Genomic DNA, 25,557 nt, shown 5'->3' with positions numbered 1-25,557 from the left:
TACACTTTAATGAAACTAAATCGGTCACTGAACCACTCTGACTGGTACAGGCGGACCATGAATCTATTGACGTACAATATTGTACTTCTAGTCAAATTTTCACTGCGTATAAATGCGTAAGGCGAAACCAAGATATATTATTTAAAGAAATTTGACTGATCAATAATTTGCACACTGTTTAAGGTGTGGCGTCTCTCAGACTATTATATCCTGCTACACAGTCTTTAACAGGCAGTTTCACTGTAAAGCAAGATACAGAATACAAACACACTGCTCTCTAACAAAAAGGTCACTGATTGCAATGCTTTGCTGTAGCCAAAACATTAAGGAGGCCCTTAAGCTCATATGACATACAATTTATTTTGCAAATAAAATATACTCGTTCGTACTTCTGTAGGAAAAATTAAGCAAATATAATTTAATATATAAAGAAATTATTCACTTTTATGAACGCCTGGAGCATTTGGATGTTGCACTAACCCTCAGGCTACAAAACTAACTCCACCTGATATTTTGCACTCATTGGCAACGGAATTAATTAAATATTTAAATAAAACTTCCAGTTCTAAAATTACTCGGAACTATTCGTGGCGCAGAAATAGGAACCTGACACACGTGATGTGATGCAGTCGGTCGTTGTGACCGAGCGGCTCTAGGCGCTTCAGTGCGGAACCGCGCTGCTGTTACGGTCGCGGGTTCGAGTCCTGCCTCGGGCATGGATGTGTGTGACGTCCTTAGGTTAGTTTGATTTAAGTAATTCTAAGTTCTAGGGGACTGGTGACCTCAGATGTTAAGTCCCATAGTGCTCAGAGCCATTTGAACCATTTTGAAGTGATGCAGGTCATTGATGTATGCCTGACACACATAGATCAGACCATATTTATTTTGAATAAAAGTCACTAATCAATGGTTCATGCAAAACGTAACAGTTGTAATGCATTACACTGCCAGGCTGTGGTTGCGGAGTTGAGCGAGTTGCTGTGGGGCGGTCCTGACCAGATTTGCGCAACTGTGGCTCTCCGGACAATTTTCTTTCATCAGTCTTTTGATTGGTTCGATAGGGGACACCGCGAATTTCTCTCCTGTGACAAACTCTTGACTTCATAGTTGCACTTGCAATCATCGACCTCAGTTATATGCTGGATGTATTGCAATCTCTGTCTTCCTCCACAGTTTTTACCCTCTACATCTCCTTGCAGAACCATGGCAGCTATTCTCTGACATCTTAACTGATGTCCTATCATCCTGTCCCTTCTTCTTATCAACTTTTTTTTACATATATTCCTTTCCTCGCTGATTCTGCGGGAGACCACCTCATTCCTTACCTGAACAGTCTACCTTATTTTCACCGTTTTTCTCTAGCACGACACCTCAAATACTTCGCTTATCTTGTATTCCCGTTTTTCCGCAATCGATATCTCACAGCTATACAATAATGTGTTTCAAATCTACGTTCTCAGTATATTCTTCCTCAAATAAAAACCTATGTTTCATGCTAGCAGACTTCTGTTGGTCAAAAATGCCCTTTTTGCCATTGACAATCTGCTTTTTACGACGTCCTTGCTCCGTCAATCATGAGTTATTTTGCAATCAAGGTAGAAGAATTCCTTAACTTCATGTATTTCCCGATCACCGGTTCAGATGTTAAAGTTCCTCACTGGACTCATTTTTGCTACTTCTCATTACTTTAGTCTTTCTTCGACTTACACTCAAGCCATTTTCTGTACTCATCAGACCGTTCATACCATTCAGCATAACCTGTAGTTCTTCTTCACTTTCCTTGAAGACAGTAATGTCATTAGTGAATCTGATCATCGATATCCTTTCACCTTCAATTGTAATTCCACTCCTGATCTTTACTTTTATTTTCATCACTGCTTCTTCGATACAGAGACTGAACAGTAGGGGTGAAAGACTACATTCTTGTCTTACATGCTTTTCAATCCGAGCACTTTGTTCTTGATCTTCAATTCTCATTCTTCCCTATTGACTTTAGTACACACTGTATATTACCAGTCTCTCCCTATAGTTTACCCCTATTTTTCTCAGAATTCCTAACATATTGCACCATTTTACATTGACGAATGTTTTTCCAGGTGGACAGATCCTATAAAACGTGTCTTGATTTTTCTTCATTCTTGCTTCCATTATCAACTGCAACGTCGGAACTGCCTCTCTGGTACCGCTATCTTTCCTAAGGACAATCTGATTGCCCTCTTAACAGATTCTGAATTTTCTTCTCCATTATTCTATATATTATTCTTGTAAGCAACATGAATGTATTGTATGTTAAGCTGATTGCACGATGGTCCTCGGACTTATAAGCCTTTGCTATCTTCGGAATTATATGGATCGCGATTTTCCGAAAGTCTTATGGTATGTCGTCGGTTTCGCATATTCTACACAACAACGTGAATAGTGGTATTGTTTCCACTTCCCCAAACGACTTTAAAATTCCGATGGATTGTTATCTATGCCGTCTGCGTTAAATGATTTTAAGTCGTGCAAATTTCTTTTAAATTCTGGTTCTAGAACTGGATCCCCTATCTTTTCTCTATCAACTCCTATTTCTTCTTCTGTCACGTCGTCAGACAAGTCCTGTCCCTCACAGAGGCCTTCAAGTACTCTTTCCACCTATCCGTCTCTCTCCTAGATTTAGCAGTGGAATTCGCAGTGCACTCTTAATGTTATCGCCCTTCCTTTTAATTTTGCCGAAGATTGTTTTGACTTTTCTGTATGCTGAGTCACTCCTTCCGACAATCAATTCTTTTTCGATTTCTTCGCATTTTTTATGCAGCCAATTCGGTTTAGCTTCCCTGCACTTCGGTTTTACACACATCAAAACAAGTTTTGCATCACATTGGCTCCGAGAGTTCCGCAAACTGTACAAAAAATTAGAATAGAGATCAACACAGACATCATTTTCGCCCTTTTTATTGCTTATGAAAACCAAACATTGAATGTTGTACGACCATACAGCGAGGCTTCATAGGTGGTGGTCCAGACTGCTGTACACACCGGTACCTCTAATACCCAGCAACACGTCCTCTTGCATTGATGCACGCCTGTATTCGTCACGGCATACTATCCAAAAGTTCATCAAAGCACTGTTGGTCCAGTTTGTCCCACTCCTCAACGGCAATTCGGCGTAGATCCCTCAGTGGTTGGTGGGTCACGTCGTCCATAAACAGCCTTTTTCAAGCAATCCCAAGCATGATCGTTAGGCTTCATGCTGGCCACTCTAGTCGAGCGGTGTCGTTATTATGAAGGAAGTCATTCACAAGATGTGCACGATGGGGGCGCGAATTGTCGTCCATGAAGACGAATGCCTCGCCAATATGCTGCCTATATGGTTGCACTATCGCTCGGAGGATGGTATTCCCGTATCCAACAGCCGTTACGGCGCCTTCCATGACCACCAGCGGCACTACATAATGCCACGCCAAAACAGCAAGGAACTTCCACCTCGCTGCACTCGCTGGACAGTGTGTCTAATGCGTTCAACCTGAGCGGGTTGCCTCCAAACACGTCTCCGACGATTGTCTGGTTGAAGGCATGTGCGACACTTACCGGTGAAGAGAATGTGATGCCAATCCTGAGCGGTCCATTCGGCATGTTGTTGGGCCCATCTGTACCGCGCTGCATGGTGTCGTGGTTGTAAGGATGGACCTCGCCATGGACATCGGGAGTGAAGTTGGCGCATCACGCAGCCTATTGCGCACAATTTGACTCCTAACACGACATCCTGTGGCTGCAAGAAAAGCATTATTCAACATGGTGGCTGGCGTAGCTGTCAGGGTTCTTCTTAGCCATAATCCGTAGATAGCGGTCATCCACTGCAGTAGTAGCCGTTGGGCGACCTGAGCGAAGCATGCCATCGACAGTTCCTGTCTCTCTGTATCTCCTGCATGTCCGAACAACATCGTTTCGGTTCACACTGAGACGCCTGCACACTTGCCATGTTGAGAGCGCTTCCTGGCACAAGGTAACAAAGCGGAGGCGATCGAACCGCGGTATTGACCGTCTAGGGAGGGTTGAACTACAGACCACACGAGCCGTGTATCTCCTTCCTGGTGGAATGACTGGAACTGATTGGCTGTCGGACCCCCCTCCTTGTAGTAGGCGCTGCTCATGCATGGTTGTTTACATCTTTTGGCGGGTTTAGTGACATCTCTGAGCAGTCAAAGGGACTGTTTCTATGACGCAATATCCACAGTCAAGGCCTATCTTCAGGAGTTCTGGGAACGGGGCTGATGCAAAACATTTTTTGATCTGTGTATTTCTTTACTAAGAGACTTAGTATTTTTGTATGCCTCAGTTTCCCTGAAATTTTTTGTACCTCCTTGTTTCGTCGACCGAGAGATGTATTTCTTCTGTTACCCATTTTTTTCGCAGTTACCTTCTTTGTAGGTATGCTTTTCCGCCAGACTTCCGTGATTACGCTCTTCAGAGCTGTCCATTACTCTTCAAATGAACTGCCTACTGAGCTATTCATTATAAAATGGTTCAAATGGCTCTGAGCACTATGCGACTTAACTTCTGAGGTCATCAGTCGCCTAGCACTTAGAACTAATTAAACCTAACTAACCTAAGGACATCACACACATTCATGCCCGAGGCAGGATTCGAACCTGCGACCGTAACGGTCGCTCGGCTCCAGACTGTAGCGCCTAGAATCGCACGGCCACTCCGGCCGGCGCCATTCGTTATATACAATGTGTGTGTGTGAGTGTGTGATATGAAGTGTCAGTAGTGTTACATACAGTATACGTGTTACAAACTCGTCACATGTGTCACAGTCGGTAAAAAAAAAACTATGGTGAAAGTAATTGTTAAATAGGAGGCCATACCAAAAGAGTTATCTTTTTGGGTAAGATAATTGAAAGTTTCTAGAATGAAATTTTCACTCTACAGCGGAGTGTGCGCTGATATGAAACTTCCTGGCAGATTAAAACTGTGTGCCGGACCGAGACTCGAACTCGGGACCTTTGCCTTTCGCGGGCAAGTGCTCTACCGACTGAGCTACCCAAGCACGACTCACGCCCCGTCCTCACAGCTTTAATTCCTCCAGTACCTCGTCTGTGAAGTTTGAAAGGTAGGAGACGAGGTACTGGCGTAATTAAAGCTGTGAGGACGGGGCGTGAGTCGTGCTTGGGTAGCTCAGTCGGTAGACCACTTGCCCGCGAAAGGCAAAGATCCGGAGTTCGAGTCTCGGTCCGGCACACAGTTTTAATCTGCCAGGAAGTTTAATTGAAAGTTATCTATTGTGTATGTGCGCAAAATATATGGGAATTCATGCTCCGGATTTCTTGAAAGTAAAGTGCCCCTCGCATATAAGTATGGCTGACGCCTTCGTCATTCTATAATCAAAAAGTGACTGCGGTTAACCACCTAAAGGAATGAAGCAAACGGCATACAGTCATTGCACGCCTTATTTCACGATAATCTACACTCATGGGGGGAAAACTGTATGTATCGCATATCTACGTTCAAAAATTAACGAGACGCACTTGAAGCGTTAAAATACTTAGTGCAGTGTAAATACCCATGATTGCTCCGCAAGACATTGTGGAAAATAGGACATAAGAGGTGTTACCTCCAGTGATCACGACAGAATCAACTTCAAGCAACTTGACAGAAATAATTACGTTACTCATGGCATAAGAAAGGTCGCTATTCAGACATGCGCAGGAAATAAGAAATGTAGTTAGCATAAACAATTCCCAAATTCGTATTGTTTTGACCTACGTTGCAGCAGAATACACGTTAATTGAAGACTGCGGTAAGAATGTGGTGTTTGTACCAGCCTTCCTGCCTTTTCCAAGTAATGAGTTCCCTCTGAAATGCGAGACAGCAATGGATATTTGCCACCAACACATTCGACTCGCAAGTCGCCGAAGTGGCATCAAATCGAAAGACTTGCACCGTGCGAACGGTCTACCAGACGGGAGGCCCTAGTCACACGACATTTATTTACGAACACTTTCCAAAAAGTTATTCAGTCCTGGGCAACTCAGAGAAAATTTCTAATTCGTAATTTGTTTTTTCTCTGCGTCATGCAGCAGAGCCACAGTGGTGAAACCTTTTCAAAAATCATCTGCACACAGAGAAGTTATTTACACAATCCGGGTATACAGCTTCAAATTTCGATTTTATAGGGTTATCGGTTTACGATTCTTTGTCTGTCCCTTGCATTGCCCCCCTCAGTGCTTTTAGAGAGAAGTTGGCTACATACCAGAACTGAATTTCACCCCTCCTGTCTCTTCATCCATAACAACACAGCCCCACTAACGTACACGCACACATCACAGTCACCCACGCGACACAGATACACACCTGAAGATTCGTAACAGGTTAGAGAAAGGGAACGGCAAACTACATCCACTGGCACCTTGTCTAGAACAGCGATGCAGGGTTCCCCCACCTGCTCTCCTATGCTCATACTCTGAGTATGGGACTACTTTGAGTTTGATTATCCGTATCAAGTCAATCATTCTTTCATAATGAATTGAGTAAAGACGTTTCGAACATTAGGCCTCTCATATCATGGATCACGAATTTTATTTTATTATCATATTTATCATCCATCACTCCAAAAGATTTCACAAAAAAGTTTAATAGGCGCCAAGACGCTAAGACCTTATATGTTGAAAGTTTTGATCGCCTATCTCTTTCAAAGTGTATATTTGACTGTTATGCTGGAATCTGGCATACTCCTACTCGGTTCAGATATTAATTTAATCATTGGTTTCTGTATGCTCGTAGAACACAATATCCGCAACCACAGAGCACTGAGGCTCACAACGAAATATTAAGTACAGGGGCAGCCCTTATAAAGGCACATTTGCATGCCGAGCGTGAGTTTCCTCGGAAACGCGAGATATTAATTAAATAAATAATCAGTGACAAATAAATAAAGCCTATGGCACACAACTGCAGCGCTGTGTCGCTGATAAAACAAAAGTACCTTTACGTTAGTCGTATGTTTGATTAAGAAAGAAGAGCTCTGATTGAAGTGGTGCGAGAAGCACGTATTTTAGTTTATTGTCTGGCACACCGCCATATTACATGTTATAGAAAATTACTGCGAGTTGCAACCATACTAGGCACTCGATTCTGAAAAGAATTTATATTTATAAAAGTAAGTAGGATTATGAACTGTAGGCTTATTCATTGAATATATCTGATTTAACTAACTGTGTAAACTTTTTATGTTTAGTAGACAGTCACCTCTGTACGATGTTTTGGCATGGCTGGCAAATTATTGTAATATTGAGATTTAGATTATGAGTCCGTACCTACCGCAGCAGTCTTTGGAAACGATTTAAATACGAAGTCCGATTATTTGAGTCTTATTTCACGGTCAACTACGAATAACATTACATTTACGAAAAAGCCATTGTCAAGCGTCTGATACCGAATAATTAAACGTCACGCAAATATTAAGTACAACCAATCACTATCATACAATAATACATAATTAATATTTTATTTTATTTTATTTATTTTATATTGGCGACTGCGTGTCGGACTTGTTATTTTGTCATTTGTTACATTGTTCTCTTTGTTTCATGTGAAAAATTAACTTTCTGGACCTGGACGTGAATGTATGAGAAATAACAAAGATCTGAAGATATTTTCCAATTCTAAAATTTTGCGAGAAGACGCAATGAAGCTTCCAGCAAAATAAGGTAAGACGCAGCATCTTTGCATTGGCAGGCTTGACCAGACGCATAATTCAGTGTATTAGCTCTTCAGTAGATTCTGTAGTATTTCTTTCGCGCGTAGCAGTTTTCAGTGATAAATTTCATTCTCAGTACTTTTCCTTAAACAATAACTTCTGCAACAATACCAATACACGAGTGTACAATATGGCCGACTTCTGTACGATACGTTGTAACATGGACAGCAGCCATTAACAATAATCCCATATTCAGTTTACATTTTTAAATTAACAAACAGCCATTGTTGCTACGAGCGATTCATGCTCAACTGCATTTTATTTTAAAACCAGTGTCAAACATTAATTTCTTGAAATATGTATCACGTGTGGCATGGTCATAACTAGAAAACAATACGCAAAGATGGAACAGCAAAGACATACTATTCAGACGCAATCCGACTCGGACGAGAGACAAATGTTAGAAAATGACTTTACGACAGCAACCGGTAGTGACGATTCATCAAATATTGACGCAAGTGTTAACGAAAATTTTGACAATAGGCCGTCCACCACAAAAATTTCAAAGTCTCAGTCAGAGCCCATGTTAATACATGACGTCACGTCTAATGACGCGGCGGGGGCAGAGACCTTGCAAACAGTAAACATTGCCAACATGTTACAAATGCTAATGAAACAGAACGCGGAAAACATGGCAACCTTAAAGACACAAAATGACGAAATTAAATCTGACCTCATAGCAATCAAGGCATGTAATGACACTTTGTGTAAACGTGTGGAACTTATAGACGCCACACTGACCAAACAGATGACTGAACTCAGTACGAAATTTTCCAAGCTTAATACGAGACAAGAAAAGACTACAAATGACGTAGCACTTTTACAGACACAATTAAAAAACCTTAATGTCACGTGTGAAGCTCTTACTGAACAAATTCAAACATATCCTTCAGTACACGACAACCTTGAAAAACGAATTACTGACGTACAGAATAAATTTGACAATGTTGAACAACACCTGACTGACATCTTACAATCTGATGCCGCAGCTCATTTTCAAAATATTAATAAAGAATTTCATGATTGGGTAGAGAACAAAGACAAACATTTTGATAGATGCATACGTGAAAATTTACCAACAATTGTGCACGACTCCGTAGCGGAATACATCACTAATAACAAACAGCTGATTAGTGATGCAGTACAATCCGTCACTGCACCCATGAGACAATTCACCGATCAACCACAGTCTGAATGTAACGAAAATATCAGTCAAAATGTACAGTTCAGAAACCAATATACATACGAGTGTGACGCACACATACCGCACACAACATACACACAAGAACAAAACACACCACGGCAACAACACATACCACGACGTGCAACCACAAACACAAGCTATTATCATGGTAAACCACAGCAACATTATCGTAATTACTCGCCAGCTGAGCATTGCAGTAATTACAGTGGAACAAATCCATATCATAATGCAAAGGAAGAAGAAAGCTTAATAAAACACAGGCAATTTCAGGCTTTTATCCCAGAAAAACGAACCATTCATCCGGTGATTTTTCTTAAATCTTTTAGTAACGCATTTCCACGCACTTGGAGTGACCGGAAAAAGATTTCATATATTGTCGGTTACATCGAAGGCGATGCAGCTGTCTGTGCATACAGTCAAGCTGACGTATGTACCACGTACAGTGAGTTTGAGCGTGCTTTTCTGAACAAATTCTGGTCGCAATCCGTCCAGGAGCGACTCAGAAGACAAATCTTAGAACCTGAAACTTTTAACAGTAAAAATGGTAACTTACGCAGATATTTTGAAAAATACTTGAACATGGGACATTTTTTAGACGAACCAGTCGCAACACGTGATATACTCCGAGCGTTGAAGGCCAAATTGCCTTTCAACATTAAGGAAAAACTTCTACATATCCCGGATGACGATTCAGATTATTTTTTAACAGCTTTAGATTCGGTTGACATGTTACTTGAAGATCAGCGCTTCGCGCGGCAAAACAGCAGCCACAATGTTTACACTAGTGGTATGCAAAACATGCAGGCTTGCCAACACAATTCTGGCGCGCCCACAGTTGGATACGCGGTACAACAAAAACAGCAAACTCACATGCCGTCTCAGTACGGAAATCAAAATCAACACGCGTATTCCAATACGAACAATAGTTACAACAGTAATAACATTTCATGCGGCAATCCATACAAAAGGCACCGCGGTAATAACTACAACGGTAACAACGGATACAAAGGTAATTACAAAAACACAAACAGAAATAGAAATAATAATAACTACGAGCCAAGACAGCATCAAGGTTGGACTCGTAACGATCAGTACTTTCATTCAAACTCTGCTTTACCACAGCAGTCACCAGGTCAAAATTGGAGCATACCTTACGACCGACAGGTAAGTTATAATGCGCAACAGCAACAACAACCGCAACAGTTTGGAGATCATAATAGGCAATATCCGAATGTGAATATAATAGAAATGACACCTGATGCACAACCTCAATCTGTGTCAGTACCTAGTACAAATGCTAATCCAACAAACTAGAAACAGTCACTACTTTGCCCCAGGTCGTGGCTGAAGAATTCTTGGGGGGCGGCTTCAATGTTAATCAGTTATTTGACACCACACTTGAACAACAGAATAATGATATGCCGAGTAATTCTAAACAAAAACTACCTGTTTTATTTATAAGATACAACCACAATAACAATATATCAGATGAACTTTTACAAGACAGTACACAATGTCGTTTAAACACAAATGAAATTGTTTTAGCATCCACTACTGGTGTAGTAGGTGGGATTCCAACTACTATTATCCTAGATACAGGTGCAGCTGTGAGCGTTTTATCTTTTAATTTTTATAAAAAGATGTGTGAATTGGAACCTGTGCCTGAGTTTCCTGCCCAAAACTGTAAAATAACTACTGCACTAGGTAATAAGTCATGTAGGGTTACGAAGCAAGTTTTTGTAAACGTTAAAATAGGTAATGGAACCGTACAATGGCCATTCCTGGTTGTACAAAACCTTGTGACTAATTGCATATTAGGAATAGATATTATGAGCGAGAAGGACTGCATTATAGACTTCTCCAAAGGTAAATGTATTTTAAATGATAAAAGCAGGGTAATTATTATTGATTTGGACAGGAGAACTCTAAAGCATGACAAACACTGTACAGGGTACAAGGTTCAGTTAGTACTTGACAAAGACATTCAAGACATGCAAACACACTCATCTGACACAGAGCTAATGGACTTGAAAACATTGCTTGATCATAAGATAAGTGAAGCTACAGCTCTCAGTGTACATGAACGTATAAAACTACAGGAAGTGTTATCCAAATATTTACAAGTTTTTACCAAACGATTAGGTGTTATCAACACGTGTGTGTACAAGATTGAAGTTAAGCCTCACAAGATCTTCTACCATAAGACATATAACGTACCGTTATCTCAACGACCTGCTGTGTGGCAAGAACTAAAACAAATTACAACATAGATTATAAGTAGTATAGAAATTTTCATTTCAGCGTTCCAGTGACGCAGTTGAAGACAGAAGAACTTTTCTTTCAACGCCGCGGCTCCACCGAGAAGACTGAATATTAAAGTAAAATTTATGATTACGTAGCAGTGAATGATATATAAATTTTTCACGGAACATTTGTGACTGTAGGTACCACTGACCTGGTATGACACCTGACGAACTGACAGACGTCATCTGTGAAGCGATCTTTTACTTTGAGAAATAGATTAGACGCACATCTCTCAACACGAAAAGCATCTATCAGTAGTCAAGGCCACACAGACACTCTACACACACGCACAAAACGCGAGGAATCGAACATTTTCTCTCTCTTACTATTTTGAATATTTATTGAGTAGCGAAAACGCCTGGTCTTGCCTACTGATGTAATGAATGTTGTGTCTAACCTATCTTAATTTCAGATGACATCACAAAAAAACATCGATAATATCCCAGCAAAACCGCTAAAGAGGATGCAATTCATGTAATCAAATGTGACACAATGTAATAACCTATAGCTATGTAATGATGATGTAAACATGTTTATATGCAACTGTATTATGTTTATGCTAAGAAAATATGTGACGTGTGTATGTGTTTTACTTATGTTTTTTTAAACTGATGTATAATGTAACTGTTACTGTGTGAAAATTTGAACAAAACGAGTGCCAAAAAGACATTGCATAGTGAACCTCTGTTCACGGACATTAACGAACATTTAGGTGAGCTATAATCAGCAAAAAACTGAAAATGTGAAGTGAATAATTCGTGCATCGTCTAGTGACATTACTACAGTACCCAACTTCAAGATGTTAACTGGATTAAATGGACACAAAGTGCCTGTCCAGAAAACAACACGACGGGTGGAAGAGTTTTGGTTGGAACTTCAGGGAATGAAATGTTCTCGAAATGTGACGGACACTCTTACCTGGACTGTCCAAGGATCGACGCCAGCTATGTGCCGTCCGAGGTTCTGCAACCAAGCTTCCACGGAATGTAAAAAAAACGAACTGCACGTGGACCAATTACTCGACGGGTCACGTCTGATCTGTAATAAACAATGCTTTTTGTCACAACGAACTGCATCACGACTATAATGGAAATAGGAAATGGACACGCTTATGTATTAATCACGTTGTTATACAACGATGTTACTGTGATCAAAAAACTTTACCACGACGATACTAACCTGTAAAAAATTATTGTGCAGCAGATGAATATGAACTGTGATAACGACACCATGTGTATAGGTCAACGCACCTGAAACAACAGAACATTTTTCGTTGAAGCATTTCATTGCAATGCTATGTAACTAAGAACATTCAACAATCTAAAGTTGTATTGTATTATAACAAATATTGTAATTTTAAAACTAAGTTACCTGTCATAGAATGTAGTCTTCATATGTAATCTTGGTGGAATATTTTCTTTGTGCAACGACTAAGAAATGCGCGCGCACACGAACAATATGAACTGCAATACTGTGCCGCGTGATCTAAATTTACGAAATAACGGCAGTGCCGTAGTTACACAGACGCTTCTGCGCATGCGCGCACTCTGTTTTGCCAACATAAGAACTTTTCGGCGCACGCGCGTCATTCAAATTTTGTATATAATATACAGTATAATGTAAGTCATGTAAATAGTTGTAGATAACTTAGATTTTCTTGTGCCTTTAGGTGAATTGCTCGCCTGCAGGTGTGTCCTTTCGCCTCGCAATTCAGGGGGCAATATAAAGGCACATTTGCATGCCGAGCGTGAGTTTCCTCGGAAACGCGAGATATTAATTAAATAAATAATCAGTGACAAATAAATAAAGCCTATGGCACACAACTGCAGCGCTGTGTCGCTGATAAAACAAAAGTACCTTTACGTTAGTCGTATGTTTGATTAAGAAAGAAGAGCTCTGATTGAAGTGGTGCGAGAAGCACGTATTTTAGTTTATTGTCTGGCACACCGCCATATTACATGTTATAGAAAATTACTGCGAGTTGCAACCATACTAGGCACTCGATTCTGAAAAGAATTTATATTTATAAAAGTAAGTAGGATTATGAACTGTAGGCTTATTCATTGAATATATCTGATTTAACTAACTGTGTAAACTTTTTATGTTTAGTAGACAGTCACCTCTGTACGATGTTTTGGCATGGCTGGCAAATTATTGTAATATTGAGATTTAGATTATGAGTCCGTACCTACCGCAGCAGTCTTTGGAAACGATTTAAATACGAAGTCCGATTATTTGAGTCTTATTTCACGGTCAACTACGAATAACATTACATTTACGAAAAAGCCATTGTCAAGCGTCTGATACCGAATAATTAAACGTCACGCAAATATTAAGTACAACCAATCACTATCATACAATAATACATAATTAATATTTTATTTTATTTTATTTTATTTTATTTATTTTACATCCATCACTCCAAAAGATTTCACAAAAAAGTTTAATAGGCGCCAAGACGCTAAGACCTTATATGTTGAAAGTTTTGATCGCCTATCTCTTTCAAAGCGTATATTTGACTGTTATGCTGGAATCTGGCCTACTCCTACTCGGTTCAGATATTAATCTAATCATTGGTTTCTGTATGCTCGTAGAACACAATATCCGCAATCACAGAGCACTGAAGCTCACAACGAAATATTAAGTACAGGGGCAGCCCTCACACTGCTTCTCTACGGCAAATTGTTGAGGTCAGCGACACGCTAAACTTGTTCTTCCAAGAGCAGAATGTTACTTGACCACCGACAGCCCGCGAGCTCAATGTGCGATGATAGGTATTAGTAAGGTAGAAAAATAAATAATGACACTCGGAAATGTTAGGTATACGGCTGCGCAGCACTTACAGGTTCGTCTCAGAAATACTGCCTTAGATTGCGATAGCGATATGACAACAATTATTGAACTGCTTCGTAAGGTCGGATGAAGATAGCGCGATGTCCATAACACTGATAATCTACGGGGCTCCTACTCAGCAATACGTACTTACTTTTTAAAGATGTACTTATTTTACGCAATATGTGAAGGCCAAATACAATAAAATTTAATTTTTATTGATGAAAGCCTTAACAGGTACTGTGCACTTCGATTTCTAAACAGTTATGTGACAAAGGTAATCAACATTACTCAAGATACTAAAACTTCAAGCACCAGTTGACCCTTATCAGCTCCATTTACACGGCAAGTTCAAATGATTCAAATGGCTCTAAGCACGATTGGACTTAGCATCTGAGGTCATCAGTCCCCTAGACTTACAACTACTTAAACCTAACTAAACTAAGGACATCACACACATCCATGCCCGAGGCAGGATTCGAACCTGCGACGGTAGCAGCAGCGCGGTTCAAATTCAAATGGCTCTGAGCACTATGGGACTTAACTGCTGTGGTCATCAGTCCCTTAGAACTGAGAACTACTTAAACCTAACTAACCTAAGAACATCACACACATCCATGCCCGAGGCAGGATTCGAACCTGCGACCGTAGCGGTCACGCGGTTCCAGACTGAAGCGCCTTTAACCGCACGGCCACACCGGCCGGCCAGCGCGGTTCCGGACTGAAGCGCCTAAAACCGATCGGCCACAGCGGCCGGTACACGGCAAGTAAAAAAAAAATTCAATGTTTTTGAATAATAAGCATCTTCGTCATAAAAATGAAGTAAAACCTCTGGAACACTACGTACTTACGCAACGCCTGTAATTAAACTGAACTCTTGTAGTATCACTCTTATTATTAATGAATGAGAATACTAACGTAAACACGATTTAATATTTCTACGGCGCTCAACTTATCACCACGCAGAACTGACAGTTACCCGCCGTTGCAGGTGCTGATTAGTGCGTATCGCATAGAAATTGATTATAAATTATTGCAGCTCGCGTCAAGAAGTAAAGTAAGTAGGATTATAAACGTTAGAACATAGGATAAACAAAATATCAGGACATATTTAATAATTTTGTGTGACGTAGAAAACGTCGCCACACAGCGTTTGGGAACGTTTCTGCTTACCGGCGGAAGCTGGAAACCTAACATCGGGACATTCGGTGGTAGAGAATGAGAACCCTGGCGTATCTCAAAGTGTTGAAGATTCAAGCATGTATGAAAATTTTAATGAAAAAATCGTATACAAACATTCTGTAAAGGCGCACTGCATCTGAACTCAAAATCAGTCAGTGAAACATAAAAGAAGTTGTGAAATCAGCACTAAGTCAGTTGTCTCTTCACTAACCTGAGTTCAAACGAATAGCTGACTTCTAGTATTCTGGCTGTCCGGCTGTTATCGTTGACGGGTGTACGTCGTTTGATAGGAGAGTTCGTAAACAAACGAGTTCTCAGTGAGTTATGTTAACATAAAACAAATAGTTTAAAAACGACGTTCTCCGCTTCATTTGTTATTCAAATTTATTTATTCACGATCGCGATTTCGGCCTGAGTGTTTGTTTGTCGTACGTTGAGAGAAGTCATGTTTGCACACATGGTTTGAAAAAAGGTTCGTGTTTCAGTAAAGTGCTCTTTGTTCTTTAAAAGGAACAATTATGCATTCACGCCGCTCATAGTGCGGTAGGCAGACGTATAATTTAAAAAAGGAAGCAATAAATTTGTTTACATAAAACATTTTGAGAAAGTAAGGTATTCTTAAAAGTTAACGGCTCTTTAATCAGTTTATCATTTTACAGATGTCTATTGAGAATAACATAACAGACCGATATGGTGATCTTGATAGTAAATACATGTAATAATAGATCACTTGGAAGATGTCATTCTTAAAACATTGCAGAACTTTGGACGCAAGAATACAGCAAAAGGAAAGCTCTGTCGATAATACTGCCGTGTAAGTTAGTAATAATGTACGGCAGATGTGATGCAGATAATATATAAATAAAAATCTTGTGCGAATTTGTAATACGAAAAACGTGGCTTAATGAAATAGAATCACATCTGATTTATTTTTGAGACGTTCAAAAATATACACAGTTTTATGTAACGCATCTGTTGTTTCCAGTTCTTTAAAGATCATTTGTACATAATATGTAAGGTGGCTATTAGTGGTGTACATGCCCGCATCTCGTGGTCGTGCGGTAGCGTTCTCGCTTCCCACGCCCGGGTTCCCGGGTTCGATTCCCGGCGGGGTCAGGGATTTTCTCTACCTCGTGATGGCTGGGTGTTGTGTGCTGTCCTTAGGTTAGTTAGGTTTAAGTAGTTCTAAGTTCTAGGGGACTTATGACCACAGCAGTTGAGTCCCATAGTGCTCAGAGCCATTTGAACCATTTGAGTGGTGTACATGTTCCGCTTTTAACCCGCCCATGCTTGCCTGGTGGCCAGGCGGTCAGGCCGCCGCGCGTTGTCAACAGAACGGGCAGGCAGCTTCACTCCCAGCCAAGCCAAGCAGAACCCAACCCGGGCAGGCTGCGGGAAACTTGCTTGCCTGCCCATATTACTGCTGAGCTGCGCTACGCAGCCGTTTAGTCTGCGCGCGTCATTGTCGTATTATGAACGTTAATCAAAAGTTTTTATTTTACCTGAGCACCAAAAGACAAACCCCAACATTATATATATATATATATTAATTTCAGGTAAAAAAATATTGGGTTTTATTTGTATATTCTTCCTTTACGCGTATATTTCGGGCTTCTTATCTATATACATAAAAATTAATTGCCAAATGTGTTGATAAGCGTAAAACACGGCTGGACCAATTCGGCAATTTTTTTTTTTTTTTTGTTGTCTTCGTAATTCTCAGGACAAGGTTTTTATGAAATAAAATTTTTCGAAAATCGACCGAAAAATTGGAAAATTTGACAAAAACTGAAAGTGCGTTTTCATTGTGTCCGTGTGTTTGTATTGCATACAATCTTGATGAAATTTTGCACACTATACCTTGAAACCAAGAGGAAGGTCACAGTCTACATAAAATTTCGTACGGTGCATGACAGAGGTTCCTTTACATAACGGAATTCGACAAATTGTACGTATTTATTCCGATCCTGATGGAATTTGGCACACTTGATATTCAAAGCAGGATGAAGGGCGCTGTTTGCTCAAAATTCTGAATGGTGCATGGCGGAGGGTACTTTACTTACACACTTCTACACCAACCTACAATTTTATTCCGATCTTGAAGAAATTTTGCACACTTGGCCATCAAGAGGAACATCACTGCCTACATAATATTTCGGACAGTACATTGAATAGAGTATCTTACAAAAGATTTTGACATCGTTTGCGGGTTACCATAAAAGTTCACTATGTACGCATGTTTCCATGGAGAAAGTTTTTGAATATTTACGTATGCGTGTATATATATATATTTATTTCTTTTAAACGAAATGTGTATGATCTTTTTGAAATTTGAGAGCTGTCTGACACATTCACAGTCATCGTGTTAGGCAATTCGCGCACAGCAAATGTCGTTTAACAGTTGCAAACCATTTTTGGTTGAGTGAACGTGTTATATTGGCTGCAAAAAACCTTGATGTTAACGAAATGAATTTTCAGATCCAAAATATGACACCTGGCGAATTGCTGACATACAAGTCGGTTTATTCCGTTACTAACCAAGATGATGTAGTCAACTATCCTACGGAATTTTTAAATTCGCTGGATTTCCCCGGATTACCGCTTCCCAATCTGTAATTAAGTCGTATCGGAAATCATTATGTTGCGAAAGGTAAACCAGCCAGGTCTTTGTAATGGCACCCGGCTTGCGGGGAAGAAGTTAAAGAACAACGTAATCGAAGCCACAATTTTAAAAGGAAAGTACAAAGGTGAGGACAGTTTGATTCCAATATCACTAAGATTCCGACCGACATGCCATTCGACTTTAAATGGTTATAATTTACAGTGCAGCTTACATTTGCCATGTCGATAGATAAATCGCAAGGGCAGTTGTTATATGTTTGTGGCATCAATCTTGAAAATCATGTTTTTCACATGGCCATTTGTATGTCGCATATTCCCCTGTCGGGACACCTTCAACTTCATTTGTTTACGCACCAGAAAACAAAACTATCAATGGTGCGTATCAAAAAGTATTACAGTAAATGCTACCTATCAATAAACTTTGACATTGATTCACTGATCACCACAAAAGTTGACAGATATATATGAGTTTTCATAGATAGGTGAAGAGGAGATGAACTGAGGTGGCGGTTTCCAACAGAGAGAGGACGAGAAGAAGGATAGAGGGTGGGGGGAGATGGGCCAAGGGATGGGTTCAAAAATGGTTCAAATGGCCCTGAGCAATATGGGACTTAACTTCTGAGGTCATCAGTCCCCTAGAACTTAGAACTACTTAAACTTAACTAACCTAAGGACATCACACACATCCATGCCCGAGGCAGGATTCGAACCTGCAACCGTAGCGGTCGCGCGGTTCCAGACTGTAGCGCCTAGAACTGCTTGGCCACTCCGGCCGGCCAAGGGATGGGGAGGGGGGGGAGGCGATCAGAGAGACAGTGGGAGAGGACTAAATGGATAGAGAGAAAATAGGGGAGGGAAGATGGACTACGAGAGTATGGAATAAATAAATGCCCAGGCAACGCAATGCAGTCTGTGCTGCACTTTTCAACACCGAAACGGATGGATATTTGTACTAAAGAAGTGAACCTCCACCCCCCCCCCCCCAAAAAAAGAAGATTGGTCACCTCCCCAGAAGAATAAATTATCTACGCCCCTATTAACCACTGTACTGCAATGAGAACCAAATTAAGATTTTATAAGTCTAGATTCTTTAACTTTAGTATGTTTCAGCCAAGTATGACACCAATTATATAAATATTTAACTACGTTTCCAGGATGTATTTTACTGGTTCTGTGAATTCATTCGAAGTTGGCAAAATCATTCTAAATTGCCAAAATGCATTTTAACAAAATCGAAGGACTTGTTTCGTATCCAGTTCGTCTAAAAACTATAGTACTGGGAACACAATGGCGACCCTGAGCCATTTTTCGCGGCTCCTACGTTTGCGTCATGAGAGTCCACACTTGTAGTCTAGGTCTGCGTCATGAGGGACCATATTTCGGACCATCATGATGCAGACTAAGACGACGAGTGTTTACTTGCATGATGCAAACCTAAACGACGACTGTAGACCCTCCTAACACAGACCTAAACGACGAGTCTGAATCCTCATAACGCAGATGTAGATGCTGTGGAGAGTGTCTCAGAGTTTCCATTATATTCCTACTACAATACATTCATGGAAAAAGACGCTCTTCATTTTAGGAGTATTTGTAGTGTCTAGGTCTTCAGCATCTTGACTCTGCATGTGGGATTCCCCTTAATATAGAAATACAAGAATAAAATTACATTTTGCAATGTGTGTAGAACTCAACAAAATAAATTGTAATTTAAACTCATAATGTGTATTGCCTTAATCCACAAATGAATATTTTATTTTGCAGAACACTTTTCAACATAAAATATTTACAAATTTCCCTTCAGTTCCCCTGAAAGTATTATTTAGGCCAAAACAGATACTCCTAAAAATATTTGCCTACCTTTGCAAACCCAAGTAACAGAAAATGGTTTACAAACAATAATTAATGTCACTTGGGAGGATTGAAATCAAAAAGTTTAGTCTAAAATAAAAATGAACTGTATGCATTACAAAATTTCTATCTCAGAAATTGACGCTCAGAAAGCACAAGAAAGAAATCTGCACTCTTAATTAGTAAATTTGCGCTCAAACTCATAGTTTCCTGTTTAATGTTCTACTGTATTCTTAATGTGTCTGCTGATTAGTGTTTGAATTAATTATGACGAGATCGTTAAGTCTGTCTGCATTAAGACGTGATCGTTTTTCGCTAATTAGGTTTCCAGCGCAACTAAAAATTCTCTCACTAGAGACACTAGTGGCTGGTATATTTAATATTTTTCTTACCACACACGCAAGTCGAGGAAGTCGTTGGGAGTTATTTTTCCACCACTGTAGAATATCTCCGTCGTTCACACAGTGTTCTTGCAAGTATCTGCTGACTTCATCATGTAGGAGAGGAGGCTCTTCTGCCCAGTCCTCAAATTTCGCCATTTTGTACGGCCCTGGATTTGTTTCTTGGGTGCTGTGATTGGGCACTTGCACTGAAACTGTACAGGTTCCAATTAATATTTGCAGAATAATGTGAAGATCGTACTACACATAGTTGAAATTATAATAGTGTTAAGATGATGCTATCATTTATCCTCCAGTAAAGTCACCAGAAGATCAAAACTAACTGCAGGACGATTTAAATAAAGTATATATTTTTGGTGTGAAAATTAGCAGTTGGCAATAAATAATGACAAGAGCGAGGTTATCCCTGTGTGTACTAAACTAAGTCCGTTAAACTTCGTTTACAAGATCAACCAGTCAAATCTAAAGGCTGTAGATTCTACTTAATACCTCTGATTACAATTACGTCCTACTTAAATAGGAATGGACACACAGAAAATACTGTAGGCGTTTTAATGACGAAACACTCTTTTGGAGCATTGCTACGCAGTTGGAGAGCCTTACGATTGACGGAAGAGGTCGAAAGAGTCTAAATAAGGGCAGCTGGTTTGGTATTATCGTGAAACAGGCGAAAGAGTGTCGCGGAAATTACACAATAGTTGGGGTGGGAATCATAACAACAATGGCGTTTTTTTAACGTGGCGCGATCTATAGATGAAATTTCGATCACCAACTTACACCTCCGAATTGGAAGATATATTGTTGAGCCCCATCTACATTGGAAGAAATGATCATCAGAATAAAATACAAAAAAGCAGCGCTCAGACGGAGAGATGTAGGTGTTCTATCCCGCGCGAAATTCGAGAATAGGAGACAAATAAGTTGAAAGTGGTTGGATGAACCCTCAACCAAGCACTTGCGTGTGATTTGCAGAGTAACCATGTACATGTAAGTGAAGAATATATGCATTATCTTAGGAGCTTACCTTCAGCACACATCTGTCGTGCTGCTTGGCAAACTTCAATTTTTTCATCCTCTGTTAACTTTCTTAATGTGCGGTAGTTAGCCACCATAAACGTTGCAATTTTATGCAACATACTAACGCACATTTTCTATTCGAGGAAGGCATCGGCGGCTTGTTTCAAAGGTTTTATGTCCTGAAAATACATTTTCTCAACATACATATTTCACAAGTGGTTCTATAATATTCAGATGGAATAAAGTTAGAAACCTCTTCATCGTTATCCCGTACGGTACAGTGAGTTTTTAAGGCATAAAACCACGGTAGAACTAAATGTATGGTTGGCTCCTTGTCACCCTCTAGATGAACTGTGGCTTCCTTAAATGGCTTAATAAATTCTATAAGCTGGCCAGTTATATGGTGGTCATAACCAAGAATCTTATCAGAGGCACCTTCATTATGTAAAACAGCCTTCACTGAATCAATCTGAGAATGGACTGATAAAAGCATGTCAAAATAACTATTCCAACGAGTTGAAACCCACTGCTTTAAAGATGAGTTCAGTCTCACACAGAGACCTCTTCTCTTGAAGTACGAAACCGTAGCCCGTACTGTATTAAGAATGGCTAATATATTTGGAACATTTTCTTTCAAAAACTGTTCGCTCAGAACATGTTTCAAGACTGTGTTTATACTATGAGCCATGCATGGAAGACGCTGATATACTTCGAGAGCTTTGACAACGTTACTGCCTTGGTCTGTGACAAACGTAATTTTGGCAATGTCTTCACGAGAAACACCCATAGTTTCTAAGCCATCTTCCAACTCGTTTCGAATATTCGAGCCAGTTTTTGGGCAGTCAGGAAACGCAGAGCACATCAGTACATATTTATTCAAACGCCAGTCTGAATTTATGTAATGCATTGTCACGGACATGTAATGCACCCCTTTGTAATTGTCTGTCCATAGATCAATTGTACTGGCACATATACCAGAACTAATCGCATGCACTGTATCTGGGAGCATTTTGCTGCGCACTTTATCAGATAAGGTTTGAATTTTCCTAGCTACTGTCACTCGGGAAGGCATAACGTTTTTAATATCAACTGAGCCATATTTTTTACCTATGTCGATCAGTGTCTGCCCTAAATTAAGAAATCCTTCTCCCTCTATACTGCTAAATGGTCTCAGGTCCTTAGCACACATTTCGACGCACTTTTCGGCCACTAAATCTTTGTCCTCTTTCAAGATATTTACGGAGTGAGGGAACTGCTTGTCAAATTTTCACACATGTCGTAACATACTCGAGGATCCCCATTAAGTACTTAAGAGCTTTTTACATAGTTTGCATTGAGACACAACTACCGATTTATTTGAAGCGGCCTCATAAACACACGAAAACGTTTCCCATGCGGCACTTGTGCTCTGTTTCGTTACCAGCATATATTCGCCAGTTGTCAATTTTTTTTCAATCTCACTAAAGTTCGACCTATTCATTGTGCTGCCTCCAACGTTTCGATAAATGAACTGCAGGCTAACTACCTGGCTACTCTAGTCACGGTAGCTTGACAGCGCAAGCTGTTGTCAGGCGCAGCAAGCTGAGCGGGTCCCGTGAAGCTCGGCAGGCTTGCGGGAACCCAGGTAGTTCGGGCTTGCGGGAGCCCGTATCGCCCGCATTGCCCACTATGCCTCAGTACACGCGCACTCTTGTGTTTACGTCGCGGCAGGCTGACCTGCATGAATGGCTGCAGAGGAGCTAGGGGTAAGCAGGCTGCAAGGGGAATTTGTACACCTCTAGTGGCTATAATTTCGCACCTTAAAGGCACTCATCTACGTACTTCGCCGTGATTTAAAACCGCAATTAAATAACACTTGATGGGTTGTATATCGTATATATGAATACTTAAAGAAGACTGACATTGTCAAGTACACGTTGTAAGTAGTTGTTAACGCTTACTGTATGAAAGGTGATCGATTGTCTTTATTATCAAAACGGCGTAATGAATGATTGCCTATACTAGAAGCGGTTGGAACACCCGTGGAAATAAAAAGGCAGGCGTAACTCAGGCCCTGGGTGGAAAAGCCCGCGCAGGTGTGTTGGTCCTGCTTCACACAGGAAGTAGACCAAGGCGAAGGGTCGGGGCACGTGAGCGCTGAAGCTCTATAGAGCGGCGGCCGGCCGCTATTGTAGCGGGGCCGGAAGGACACCCGGATAATACTTCGGAAACTCTGAAAAATCTTGGACGCCACAGAAAGGAACGAGAAAGCGTTACTTCGGAAATCACACAGGCTGGGTTATTTCAGAGGATTTTTACTCTGAGAAGCGTACCATTGTATGAATTCCTAATTAACAGGTATAGGTATTTCCCCGCAAACTTTCCGCGCTGGACGACAAAAGACTAAAATATGGTTGGTCGGCGTTCGGAAGAATCTGTAGAGAGGGAGAATATTCCGCGGTTTCGAGAATATGATTCGCCTTCTGCACATACGAAGAATGGGAGCCGAGCTTTGCTGGGAAGCCATGGGTGGAGAGAAAAAGGTCTTCCGTTTTGATCTCCTGCGTTTGAAGGTCGCTCAGTATCAGCTTTATTGCTACAGACGGACTCGCTATCTTTGCTCTCAGGAGATTTTATAGTTAGAAGGATTTGTTGTGAACTTATACGATTCTGGACTTCGCCTCCGGGTACGAAGTCGTCATTGAATACGCAGCGTTCAGTGATTGAGAGCACTTCTTCTGCCTATACTCTGAGACGTTATCTGAACTCCGTCCTTGTGGCTGTGAGTTCGCGTTTCTCTTCTGTAGAACAAAGGGAGAAAAAGACAGTATTAGATTATAATTGTCAGAGGACCATCTTCTGTTGTCCTAGTATTTGAAAGTGTTGTTTTTATATTTTGTGGCTGGGGTTCTTCCGTCATCGAAGACATGTACACGAACCATCGCTCCCACGCACCGGACGTAGTGCATACGGTGATACTGCTAATTACTTCGGCTTATTAGGGCTTAAACAGCTGTGATCACGTAACTTTTATTTCCACTCAGGCTGCACACCACTGTACATCACCTTTGAAAAGTAGTATCTTCTAGTGCTTGGTATGTAGATGGTGTCAGTCATCTTGCGTTATTTATATTAGATCGCCCTCGCCATAAAAAGAGGTAGATTTGGGCAGTTGATCACCAATATTAGTTAAGAAATTCATTTGTGTCTCTTTATGTCGATTGGACATTGATACATAAACATTTGTAATATATAAAGGGGTTTAAACTATAATAAATGTATAAGCAGAAACAGCATTTATCATTTTGTCGTTGCTAGTTCCCTTAATCATTCATTTACGCTTATGTTGTAATTTATATGTTAAAGAGCAAGAAGGAGGAAATAATATCACCATTAAGAGATCCTAAGATCTGCTTCAGGGGGTAGTCAGATACGGCCAAATCTTCATTTTCGCGTTCAGTATTTTCTGTTGCGCACATTCATTTTACACCTGCCTGCAGTAGCATCTTTGAAATCATTAACAATGTTTACATTTCAAGGTTGCTGAAAGTTAACCCAAGAAGTACTTATGTATTCTGCCGGCCGGTGTGGCCGAGCGGTTCTAGGCGCCACAGTCTGGAAACGTGCGACCGCTGAGATCGCAGGTTCGATTCCTGCCTCGGGCATGGATGTATGTGATGTCCTTAGGTTAGTTAGGTTTAAGTAGTTCTAAGTTGCAGGGGACTGATGACCTCAGAAGTTAAGTCCCATAGTGCTCAGAGCCACTTGAACCATTTTTCAACTACTTTCTGTATTGATATTACGCATGTAGCAGCACAATTAAACTAATTTCTCTTTATAATATAAATGCGAAGGTTATCGTTTGTACATCTGGCCGAGTGAGACTGCAGCGGACAGCTTGGAACATTGTACTTACACGTTTTTTTCTATTTTCAAGCGACAAAATTACAGTTCTTCAGTGAATTCTTGTAACTGTTGCGCTGTGAATCATTTAGTTCACCACTTCTACAAAAGTGAAAGACAAAACACCACTTTGATAGGAGGCATTTAGTTTCCTGCCGACTCCTTAACACCATGTGTGAAGCTTTTTATTATACTTTTATAAGAAATAACATTCCTTTCTGTCCATTATCTCTGGTTTTTAGCTAAAACATGCATCTATGTTTTATGACTTCTGCTTAATCCTGTACAGATACCATACTCTAAAAGAATATGTTGATTATAGAGAAAACTCTGATGGTGGGTTAAAGATTGACAATCTGCCGTCTAAAAATCTTCGCCGTTCACCGAGTTTTAGATCTGCAGAACAAAATATTTTTACTAGATTTATATACAACAAGTATTATCTTTCGTATTTAGACCCTTACCATTCAGTATGTAATATTTAGACACAAACACATTAAAATAGAAGATTATTCTCATCT

This window comes from Schistocerca serialis, chromosome 6 (assembly GCF_023864345.2).
Source record: "Schistocerca serialis cubense isolate TAMUIC-IGC-003099 chromosome 6, iqSchSeri2.2, whole genome shotgun sequence".
Lineage (NCBI taxonomy): Eukaryota > Metazoa > Arthropoda > Insecta > Orthoptera > Acrididae > Schistocerca > Schistocerca serialis.
Note: the sequence above shows the minus strand (reverse complement) of the source record.